The sequence below is a fragment of the Acartia tonsa genome, chromosome 8 (genome assembly GCF_053477335.1).
Source record: "Acartia tonsa isolate MP-2025a chromosome 8, ASM5347733v1, whole genome shotgun sequence".
NCBI lineage: Eukaryota > Metazoa > Arthropoda > Copepoda > Calanoida > Acartiidae > Acartia > Acartia tonsa.
Window position 1 is genome coordinate 11,706,269 of NC_137267.1, and position 13,302 is coordinate 11,719,570.

The window sequence follows — 13,302 nt, forward strand, 5'->3', positions numbered from 1 at the left end:
ATAATATATCCATTATCTTATCAAAGGTTCACTTTAATTAAATTTCATTTGCAAAGCCAAGAGAATAGATAATATGCGGGGTTTGTAGACAATTTTTGCTCAATTATCACAGCATAATTTAGGACATCATCAGCAAAACGGATGTACAGACGAAAAGGTGATTTATAAAATAGATTCTCATTTATTATGGTAAACTTGATGATAAATTTCATACATTTTTCTTCAATAGCAGCTGAGAAAATAACACATTTCCCCTTAAAAGATCCATTTTCCTAAAAGACCAGCAGACAAAAGAAATCTTTTTCTTACAACAAGTGAATCCAATTTCCCCCTGAGCATTTCAGACAGAGCAACAGATAATATGAATTGAAGAGTAGATGTTAATTTGCTGAGGATTTTTCACAATAAAATCCCAATCTATAACTGAAAACAGCCAAGTAAACCTCTTATAATATGAATGAACTTATATATACAGACAAAGTGAATTATAGAGTAGCTTGGCTCCTTTTAAAATTACAGTGATTTTGAACTATCGAACTATTCTGGAAATTAGCTAATTTTCTTAAACAAAGATTCAATCAGCCTTAAAGCAAGGAATCGGAGAAATGGCAATGGACAATAAAACATCTTCTCTTAGTTGGAAAGTCCCTTCATGAACGTTTTTATATGAAAGACCTAATTAATCACCAACTTTTAAGTATTTTTTGAATTATAATACTTACATTTAGGAATTTTAACATTTTTGTTATTGTGATAATAGTGTAACAAGCAAACATAAGATCAATAGAGATATCGAAAAAACAAGGTTGATAACATCCATAAAAAGCGAAACTCTTAAATATATTCATAACTTCAATATTATAATAACTGGTCCTTTCAATTTGGCTACAAAAACTAGAAGGAATTGAGATTTAATTTTGATACTTTTTCACACAAAAATTGTTAATTTCAGACCAAAAACAACAAAGATATTTTTTTAAAAAGCTGCTCTTATTATTTTTGTAACTAAAATTTTGAAAATCAAACAACCACCAAAGATATGTGAAATTATTTAAGTATAGGACAAAAGCAGATAAAAAGCCGTTCGACCGCCATGGATGTTTTATACTTAATACTGATTAGGAGTTGAGATAATCGCGTTTTCCCCGAAACGTTTCTGACGGACGGACGGATATTTCAAATTATAGAGTAGCTTTGCTACTGAAAAAAGGAGAAAGAGAAAGAAAAGAAAGGTATGCCCATAAGATATGAAATGTGGGGATTAGAGAATATAGAATGGGGAAAATATATATATGAAAATAGTGTTCTTTTTTTTCATCATACAACATATTGTTTTTAATTCTTTGGTTTACTAATATAAGCAGCTTTGCTCATATTGGGCCTATAAAAAAATCACCTTATAAAATACAAATTACCAATGATAGACCAGTATACATTGTAATTAACCAATGGGAAATGTATACTGTCCTATCATTGGCCATTGTATTGTATGACGCCATTTTTTATAGGCACTATAAGCTGATGACCTGTTTATTAGAATGTTGCAAATTCTGATTTCACATTTCATCTGAGCTGGATCTTTAAATGTGTAGCCACTAACCTAATAGCAATCTTTAAATCAAATTGGCTACGCGTGGCCACGGCTTTAAATCTTTAAATTACAACCACTTTTTGAATTTTCAGTAAGAAATATGAAGAAAAAATTAATAATAATATGTAAAAACTTCAAACATTTAAAAATAAATGTTTTATTGGCATCACTGGCAGTGGCGACGGCTACGGCAACGGCTACATATTTGAAGATCCAGCTCTGAACTTTTTTAATTTTGGTAGTTTTGTGTGTATATTTTCGTTCATGTGTCTCGAAGCATATAAATGTTATTGTTCCAAATGATATCCTATTCATGTCTGATAAAAGAACAATGGCATTATAACCATGTAGAACTAGACTGGGAGGGAGGGGACATTGGGCTATTTATTTTATTAGTCTCCAAAGTTTTATAATAATGATTTCATATTCGATGGCTTAACAACTTTGGGGACTTTCGTCAAATTTTGATTTGTTGGTTCATTAAGTGTCCAAACGTTTCAACAACTAATTGTAGTCTCTAGAAGGGGTAATTTTGTGTATCATCGTTGTGGATGAACATCAATTTATCGGCCATTGTCTTATCTCTTAAACCCCTGAGAACAAGAACATGAATAAAAGGGATGGGTTTTGAAGCAATGCAATGGATCTTAAGATATAAGACAATGGACGATAATTTGATGTAAAATCTCAATAATGACAGACAAAATGACCTTTTCTGAAGATTAAAATTATTGGTTTAAAATTTTGCACACTACTTGATGAAACCAACAAATCAAGATATAATAAAAAGTGTCCGAAGTTTTTAAGCCAACGAATTTTTAATTTTCAGCTATCAGATTTCGTTAAAATATTTAACTCTTTAGTGATATAAATAGTTAATTAACAATCAGCCTCTGCTGGAGGGAGGAGGAGGTCAGTAAAATAGCCTTAAACCACCCCGAGACATTTATGAGATCTCTGAAAAATAAAATCCATTTCAAGCTTTAGACAAAAAATCCTTACTATTTTATAGTAAAGAATTGTTCAAGTATATGAAAGTTACTTTTCTATAGTAGAGAAGTATAAATGAAGATGTTAAAATAGTAAGTGAGAAATGAAACAAACTAAAGTAGAAATAATTCCTGCTTTGCTTTGTCTTTACAATAGATATATTACAGTAGAGGCCCAAGAAAGTATGATAAATTCTAATGCTCTGAAGCTCGTATGCTTATTTCGACATTTAGGACATTAATATCGATGGCATACCGTTAGTAATTTGCATAAAAAAGAAACCATGCAAAAATTTTCTAAAAATGCAATCTGCAACCTGTAATAATGATCTAAGTGATTTTTACAAAATTATAGTTGAATTAATTCAGGGATATCAAGGGAACTTTTCTTGTTTTAAATTATTGGTGCAAAAGTTTGGACACTAAAAATTTGTACAACCTAATCATAATTTAATACATTGACAATATTTTTAAAATGGCCATGTTTACAAAAATTGGGAACCAGTATGAATTAAAGTCTAATGTCCACTTCCTTCCCTTGTTGGCTAACCTAAAAGACAAAGCCCAAATTGTGTTAAAATTGTGTCAATAATGATCCATGTGACGCAATAAAAATGAGGGATTATCCATCTCTTTTTAGGGGATTTCTTTCCAACTTCTCCTCTCGTCTCCCTCATTTTATTGCGTCACATGAAATATTTTTGACACAATTTTAACACAATTTGGGCTTTGTCACCTTAAACATTAAATCATGTATTTCAGAAGGGCTAAGTAAGTCCACTAGATATTTGAAGGTAAATGTTTATCTATGGTTATATATCTATTGTCTTTACTAAGAGAACACAATTATCTTATGCTAATTTTAAGCTGATACCGTGTAGGGGACAAAGACAGATTTTTACAAATTCTAATCATTATATTCTGAAATTGGAAAAGAAAAATTTCCTCAAAACTTTTAAAAGTGCAATATGATTATACAATTTAATTTTTCTTTAAATTAGTAGTGTCTCTGTTTCTAATACCATGTACATATGTAAGTCTATCTATATTTGTGTTTAAAAGTGAAGGCTATTTTCAGTAACGCAGTCACTATTAAATAGAGTATGTTCTTATAGAACTCTTTTATTTTAAATCTTTTTGTAACCTTTATCCTTATACTAAAGTAACAGGATGTTTGTCTGTGTGTCTGTGTATCTGTGTGTCTGTACCGAAGGATCTCGCTAACCGCTGAACCGATCGGGTTCTCCTTAACAGGGTAGATTCTCATAGGTCCTGGGAAGGTTTATAACTATTTTGGGGGAAGGTACCACCACCCTCCCAAGAGAAATCACAATAAAATCGAAAAAAAATTAATATATTCCTGAAGCATAGTGTCGCTAGCGTATGAATGTCTCTACCCAACGTAGTGGCACTGCGTAGAGACATGAATTTAACAGCTGATTGACCATAGACAAATTATTTATCAAATTAGATATTTAAAATAAAAAAAAATCTTTAAATGCTACTAGAGGCCTCTAGGGGCGTAGCCGCTAGTTAACATATATTGAATTAAAGATTTGAATTTTATTATTTTTATCAAAATATTAGTGGAAAATTGTCTTTAATATGACGTTATACATTATATTTCAGTATTGCTGGGAACCGGTTCTAATCCAGCGGATTCAAGGCGGTTTTAAAAGCCATACTGTAAAATCTTTTTCAATCTTCTATAAGTAAGTCTTTCCAGCTCATGCTAACAAGTGCATAAGTAAATAAATGCTTTTTCATTTATAGGAATGTAGGGAGGGAGGGGACATTGGGATATTTACTACACCAGCATAGACGTCCAAAGGGGGGGGGGTAATGGGGCGATTACCCCCCCCCCCCAAACGATTTTGGGCACCCCCAAAATTTTTTTCATTTTACCCCCCCCCCCCATTTAAAATTTACCCCTACCCTGGGGGTGCCGTAGGCACCCCCAACCATTTAGGATGGGGTATTTTTAATACTATATATTTAATAAAATTTAAATTAACCCCCCCAAAAATTCGCGCGCATTTTTAATACTATATATTTAATAAAATTTAAATTACCCCCCCCAAAAATTTTACCCTGGGGGTAAATTTTGGGGGGGGTAAACTAAATTTACCCCTGCCAACAGATTTCAGGGGGGGTTATTACCCCCCCCAAGCAAATTTTACCCCCGGGGTAAAAATTTTGGGGGGGGTAAAAAATTTTACCCCCCCCAAAAAACGAATTACCCCCCCCTTCAAAAATTTTTACCCCCCTTAAAATAAAAAGCTTGGACGCCCCTGTACACCAGTCACTAGAATTTTACAATAATGTTTTCTGATTCGTTAGCTTAATAACTGTTGTTACTTTTATTATGTTTCGATTGCTTGGTACATTAAGTTGAGGGTCCAAACGTTCCAACCACTAATTTTGATTTACAGAAGTGGTATTTTTTGGTATCGTCATTGGATATTTATATCAATTTTTGGCTATTGCCTTATCCCTTTAGTTCCCTGGTTTGAATGTAAGTACATCCCCCCCCCCCCCATCAGCTATTATTTTACTACCCTGAATACTAATTAGGGTCTTATAACTTACAAGGCAATTAAAACTAGAACTAAGATAGCATAATTGAGATATACTAGATAAGACTTATCCCCAAATAGACAAATGATCATTAGGTTATAAAAGTTTAGAGAGTCAGAAAAATTAACATTTTTACACGGAGCACTATATAGAATATCATAAACATTATTGAATTTTTTTACAAAGGATTATTTTTTTGAATGATTTTTTTCAGCTCGAAAATTTTTTCTTTCATTATTTTTCTAAACGGTCATGGAAAAATAAAATATCAATTACATACTGCAATAAATTATAGGATCAAAAAATAGCAAAAAAATAATTTTTAAAAATAGACATACGGACTTTCTGATAAAAAGTTGTGGAGTTGCTATGCATTCTAAATTGTGCCTTATTGTACCGTACGTACAGATACAAAATATATACTATAAAAAAATACGCCTTTAACCCCTTGATATAATAAAAGGTACTTCAAAGTCAGCATTGTCTAATGCTAAGGCATTTTTCTCCTTTATGCAGTAAATTACATACATTTATACATCTTTGTTTCTCTTATGATTATAATTATTACTGTCTTCAGAGGGGAGAAATGTCTAGTTTTGGAAGCTCTTTTTAGTGCCTATAAAAATGACGTCATATTTGAATAGTCCTTTATTGTAATTTTTAGGCCAAAAGTTTTTTTATTTTAGCTCCTTTTGATAGTCACAAAATTTTTTAACTTTTGGCCGAAAATTCTAATATGACGTCATTTTTATAGGCACTATAAAGAGCTATCAGGTTTTGATAATTTGAAATATATTTCAAAATTGCATATACTAATTTAAGATCTAAAGTTTCTATTTTTAAAAAGATTAGTTTCAAAGAAAATAAAATAAACATTTGGTTTGTTATGAATTATGATTATAGGGATTTTTGAGAATATGACCTTCTAAAATCTTAATTTATATCAGTTTGAATTTAACAAAGCCTTTGATATTTTGTTTAAATCTTTTTTTTCTCAAGCCCACTTCTTAAGTTTTCCTGTTCACTTCCATGTGGTTACATTCCAAAACCATTTTGCCTCAATTTTATCCCGACGAAATATTAAATTTTATAAATTGCTGGATTTTCCCAAGGTCCAAGGTAAATAAAACAAGGATGATATCAATATAAGCAGAGAACAAGAATAAACTATAAATCTAAAAGGAACAATCGTTGTCTTGATAATTTATATTATTTGTCCATCTGATGATTCAAAAGGAAGACTTTTTTATTCAACTAACATATTTTCACAATGGCCCAAAATTTGCTAGTATTTTATCAAAACTTCAAAGTTTTACGAAATAGATATTTATAAATATGGATGTATAACACTTAAAATGATAAATGAACACTATACCTTTTTTGAAAAAAGAATAATGAACAACAACAATAATAGTACAATGACGGAAAAGCTTTGATTTTTAACACAACTGTGAAGCTTACCTAAAAACACATATCAAATGAAACACAGAAAAAAAAAGAAGTGAAGCATATCATAGATACTTGAAAAGCAAGGTTTTTATTATAATTAAATGTAAGGTAAAATAGTAAATCTTCACGTTAGACTAACTTCGTTAGTTGTAAAAGAAACGGTTAAGTTTGTTTTTGTTAAATTGCAATCTCGCTGACATACGCAATAGACAATACATTATTAGAAGAACCAATACACTTTTCAAATCTCAGCTCCTCTGCACCACTATGTGTAATAAAATTAGGTAATCAAAGACGTGCGGAGGGGGATGGGGGGTTGTAGTAAGTTTTCTAAAACTCTCCAAAAAGAAGTAAAGGGTGTGTTCACTCTTACTGCATTGATTCAATATTCATATAGTGATTTTGAATGACCGAAAAGGTCAGGTTGTTGTTCAAAGTGCACATTATTTTAGCGCGGGTATTCTACAACTTATAATAACAGTATGTCACTATAAAATATTTGCTTTACAAGTTTTAAACAAACATCAATTTAATTTATTTTCTAAAGTACATTAGAAGAAAGCTACTTTGCAAACATGAGTTCATATATTATTGTATGTTTATTTTTTATCTATGACCTATAAATTTTGTAATCCTTATTTTTATCTTTAGATTTACTACAGAAATAAGGTGTAAAAAAGAATTTTAATAAATCTAAATGATATTTTGGGGGCAGATAAAAAGGTTGTCATTTCTACAAAAAAATTCCTAAAATCACAAAAATCAGATGAAATTACAAAACATTTTTCAAATTAATTAAGCTGGATTTTCTACCACCTCAAACTCTAATGTTGACACTTGTAGCTGAAAGCTTAGGGCGAAGTTAGATTACTTTTGTAAGATCAATTCTCTCTACCCCTCATCTCCCTCTCTCTCTCTCTCTCTCTCTCTCTCTCTCTCTCTCTCAGTATCTCCCTCTGGTGTATAATGTGTAACATCTTGATTGCCAACAATTTCTACATTTCCAAGTTTTGATTGAAGTATCCACTTGCTGCACTGTGGAACAAAACTTACATAAAGATGACATTGTGTCGTAAATGTTAGTTAATAAATAACAATTTTATAAAAGATGTCCATAAAACAAAATAGAATATGTCTGTTTAACAATTTTTTAAAAAAATTTGTGCCCGAAAATGATACTAATTTGAATTATGAGAATTCAAGCAAGAATGTCATTCAACCTTTTACTGACCCTTTAATTTTCAACCTTTGAATGGAAATTGTAATTGGGCATTGCTATGAGAGGTTACCCCTGTAATTAAAGTCATGAATTCATCATAACAGCTGTAAGCTCTTGATGAAATGTTTTATTTGTTAAGCTATGGCAAAGTTAAGGACAGGATATAAACAAAATATTAACAATAAGATATTTTACAACATGTATGCCAATTTGTTATTTTTTATGTCTTTAAATACATTAAATTATTAGTATTAATCTTCTTTGTATATTTTTAAAATTGAGAACTTAGAAATTCTGTGAACTTAAAAGATAGATTAATGCAGTAAATTTTTCCAACTAATTATCAGGATATAAAAGCATTTTAAGCTTTCAGCACCTTGTCTGTGTGTAAGGTTATAATATGTAGTTTTATATTTATACAACAAATACGAGATCCTTTGGTACAAACACACAGACAGACGCACAAACACACAAACAGACATCATGTTACTTTAGTATAAGGATAATAAGCTCACACATCTATAATACAAAGTAGAACGATGTCTGTCTGTCCGTCTGTCTGTCCGTCTGAAGCTTAAGATCTCAGTAACCGCTGAACCGATTGGGCTCTACTTTTCAGGGATTATACCTACTGGTCCTAAGATAGTTATAAGCTATTTTCCTGGGGATGGGACACCCCCAAATCCCCAAAAAACTAAAAAAACACTCCCCCATTTTTTTTTTTTTTTTTTTTTGTAGGAGATATCCTTGGTTTTTTTCTTTTTTTGCAGGAGATTTCCTTGGTCCTTCTTATTTTTTTTTTAAGAATTTCACCTTAACTTTTTTTATCATCTCGTGGGGCAAAGCCCCTAGAGGCTAGGGGCGAAGCGGCTAGTATATATAGAAAATAATGGATATCATCAATACAAGATGAGGTATCAAACAACAAAAATTTTAATAAAATTTTAAAGTACTTTGATTGTTTTTGTCATGAAATTCTTGAATAAACTTCTGCATAGATGGTAATCACAAAACAAATGTCAGGCCATGATTATTTCTAGCAGTTGATAAAATCTTTTATCAAATTACTTGATTAGACAGACAGACTCTAGTTATAGAGTAGCTTTTAAAGAAGTAAAGAAAGGAAAAGTGTAAAATGTGGGGTAATAAATCATATGTTTTTCATGGGGATAATACACTGGGATCTTCTTGACCATTTTTATTCCTGTCTCACACTTTCAAATACTTTCATTACTTTTATAAAAGTTATTTCAACTTTGAATGTTCTAGACATTTTCTACGTTTGTACTTCAGGATCATTCTAACCACTAGGTCATTTTGTGAGTTTCATTTTACAGTGAAACTTTAAAGCAGTCACTTGATTGTTTGTTTTTAACTATTTTGTTGGTCTCTATGAATCAACAATTAAGCTTGCTTCAGTAAAAAATGTAGTAAACTGTCAAAATCCTGATATTGAAAAAAATCAAGGTTTTTATTATTGAAAGTATTTTTCTTTGTAGAAATAACAACAAGAGTGCCATAGTGTGTTTGGTTTTTATAAGTAAGTATGGTCTCCCTGGACAGACGAAGTGTGAAATAGAACAGGGCAGAAAAACTGGGTAAATAGTCAGCTTCTAATTGAGATGGTCAAGGTAGGGGGCTGGAGTTGTAGCAGGAATATAAAGAGTTATGGTAGACCTGGAATAAATGGCTTTGAAGAGTGAGAAATATAGCTATTGAAATAATTTAAGTATGTAAGTTGTAAAAAATATGTTTGTACTTTAGAAGATCCTCTGTTTGACTAAGTACATAATTAATAAAGCCTTTGGAAGAAAATTATAATTTTATAAAAAAAATTAGTCAACAATTGGTATGGTATTCATAATTTTCAAATCATAACTTTTTTTCTATGAATGATTTCTCAAAATAGGTAAAAACCTATCCTGGTCCAATAAAAAGCTTCACTGTAAATGGGGAGAACCCTATAGTTTAATTGGTAAGCGAGATCCTTCGCTACAGACAAAAAAAAGATTACTATTCTATATAATAGGATATGAATGTGTAGAACAAATATCAAAAGATTGGTTAGAAAATCTTGCTCATTTCCCTTATATGATAACTCTAGTAGTGTTAACTCTAAATAGGAAAGGATGGCTATTATACCTTTTATGAAAAGATAAATATTTTCTCCCGTGCCATTCTTATTTTCTTTTTACATATCATTTAGATTTATCTGTACTTTTATTTTTATGTAATAATATACATAAAAACTTATTTTTAGCTTAGATTTTTTTGCTGTTTTTTTATGTACAGATTATTAAAGTCTGATACAAATTTAGACATTAGCTAGATTTTATACCTTGAAGTTGAAGGTTTAAAACCTAGATGAAAAATTATATAAGGAAAACATTCAAATTATAGCAAGACAGCAATTATTTTAAAATGTGAAATGATTCCTCAGACAATAAGTATCTGTAATTTCAATTAAAATATTCTTAAAATCTTTTTGGACATTTTTCTACAACTTACTTTGTTCATCTGTCAAAATTACTCAATGACCTTTTAATCATTATTTGCAGTAACCTTGAAGAAGCTATTTATAGTGCCTGTAAAAAAAGACGCCATGCTGGCCTACCGTTGCATTGGTCAATTAAAATTCATACTAGCCTTACATTGGTCAATTAAAATGTATACTGGCCTGCCATTTGTAATTTAGTCTGTGTATTTGCCTATAATTAGTCATTAGTATTGTATGACGTCATATCTTATAGGCACTATAAAGAGGCTCAACCTTGAACTCCAAGGGCAAACATGGTGTATTGCATCTACTATTGAAACTCAACAAACTAGAAGTAATTCTATTCATAATCAATAAGGGAATAAGTATTAGAAAAAATATATTTTCATCTTGGCAACTAACTGTATAGCCCAGTCAAACAAAAAGCATATTTTATTTAATGAAAAACTATTTCGCCTTTAAATTTTCCGCCATGAAATAATAGTTCTTGATTAATAGATATAAATTGTTTAGGTTTACTACCTAATTCAATAATTTCTAAGCTTTTATATGAATTTCCTCAAATATTTTTTAAAATCATCATCAAATATTTGGAAATTATTTAACTCGTTGACCAGATAGGTATCAGGAGCCATCTTGAATCCTATGCAAATCTTAAATCATTAAAGGACTTCTTTAATTTGTCTTTACGTTTTGCCCAGTATTTTGCTTTATTGTTCCATTGCATTATTACTGTACTAATTGCTACGCCAATAACATCTACATAGATGCTTTGAAATCGAACCATCCCAAGATTTAAATATCAACATCAAATAGCCTAAAATCATCCCGGGGCCATTTTAAAGCTACCATAAAATTAATAACGAAATTGGTTCATTAGTTATTAAATTTTAACCTATAGTAATAAAAACCTTACTACTTTAGATACTGCTTTTTTATTTATATAATATTTGTCACTGGTAATATTGATGATCCATCTGTATTGAAAATCATTACCCCATAAATATATCATTTATAAGTGTGTCTATTTATATGTACACATATATGTATATACAGGGTGCGTCAACTAAATTGTATAATTTTTAAAAAGCATGAGATAGTTAGAAAATTGTTAATTAACAGTAGCAAAGCTACTCCTTACTTATTTTGTCCGTCTGTCCTGAAAGAGAAATTCGAAATTGTGCTTAAGCCTAATCATTTAAGCCTGAGGATGAAATTTTATTTTTTAAATTACTTAGTTTATATACTAGTTTTATAGACTAGTGACTGCGCCCCTAGCATCTAGATGCTCCACAATCAAAGGGAAAAGAATGTTGCAGGAAAATAGCCTTAAAATCATCCGATGAAGCTTCTCTAAAATATAGAAATCAATTGGTTCAGGACTTATTGAAATTTTAAGCTTCAGACAAAAAAGCCTTACTACTTTATATAGATAGCGCCTACACCCCTAGAGGCCACTAACGGCACGTTAAATGTATCGTTTTCAATCTATATTAATATCAGGTGTTTACCAAAAATTATCTAAACGCCGCTCATCAACGGCACTAGTTATATTTTTTTGGGATTTCTCTTGAGAGGGTGATGGTACCTTCCCCAATTAAATTTATAAATCTACCCAGGACCAATAAGAAGCTTTGCTGTAAAGGAGAACCTGATCGGTACAAAGAGACACAGAGATCCCGTTACTTTTTTATAAGGATGATAATAGGCAATTTTGTTGACTCACCACGTATATAAATATATAAAGATGAATAATAAACATATAAACACACATTTACACATTGATTTACATCTTTCTTGTTTTCCCTTTAGAAACCAGGAATATACATGTAATGTATAACCAAACAAATATTTATATTTTTTTATGTCTTTCAAAATTCCTATTCTAATTACAAGTGAAAAAAAACTAAAACTGTTTTCAGAAGCGTAGCTGCTCTTTAAGTAGCATTTCTTCTGTCTATCTGTGATGCTGCTCTCCATTAGGTTCTCTCTGTCTTTCTCTCTTTTTTTTTTCTATTACGCACACAAACACACTCACAATCTCCATCATTGTTGTTACTTTCCTTTTCTATCTCTTTATTTCATTATCCGTGTCTGACTTACATATCTTTTTATTATGTCGCTAAATTATGTTAACTGTTTAAATAAAAGTTAAAATTCTGCTAAATAAAAAATAAGATTTGATAAAGTTTATCCTTTATCCTAGAAAAGATTGATTATAAATGTTCTGCTTGATGTCATGCAGTGTACAGAGTGTCCATAAAAATGAAATGTGCATTGTTCTATTCCAGTTGGGTTTCTGCTTTCTACCTCAAATGGGCATTTAATCTTCAAGATTTTCTCATTCCAAAACATGTTTTAAAAATCTTCAAGAAGAACAAAATAAAATATTTACATAAAGTGAGGTTAAAGTCACAAAGTAAACTATAAATAAAAGTAAGAAACTTATCAATTATTACTCTGCTTAATACTAACTGAACTACTTAGGTGGGTTGCCAAAAAGTGGAACATTTGCGCTACAATAGTCGCTGAATAACTCTACCTATTCCTGTTGGCAAGGGTGTGACAAACGTGTCACAACTTTCGCGGCATTTCGCACAATCACTATTGATTGATTTTAAGGAAAACGATTGATTTCTTTATTCTTTATTTTTCTCTTGAAAATCCATCACTAGCCCCGCACAGACTCTGACACTATGGCTAATGGTGTAATAATGGTTGGAACAATAAAAATAAGAAAATACATTTATTTTACTCAACTAAGCTATAGCCCAGGGTGAAATTTCTAAAGGGTAGGTAAAAAAATTTTTACTGGTTGAAAAAAATGGAGAATTCAGGCCTCCTTAAATCCTTTTCATCCTTTGTTTTTGATGTGTTATCTTTCTATAAGCGTGAGGAGAAAATGTGATATACTATTTAAAAGAAAGTGTCTATTCTGATACTTTGTCCAGTGGTCTGTCGTTATATTCGAAAATATTTG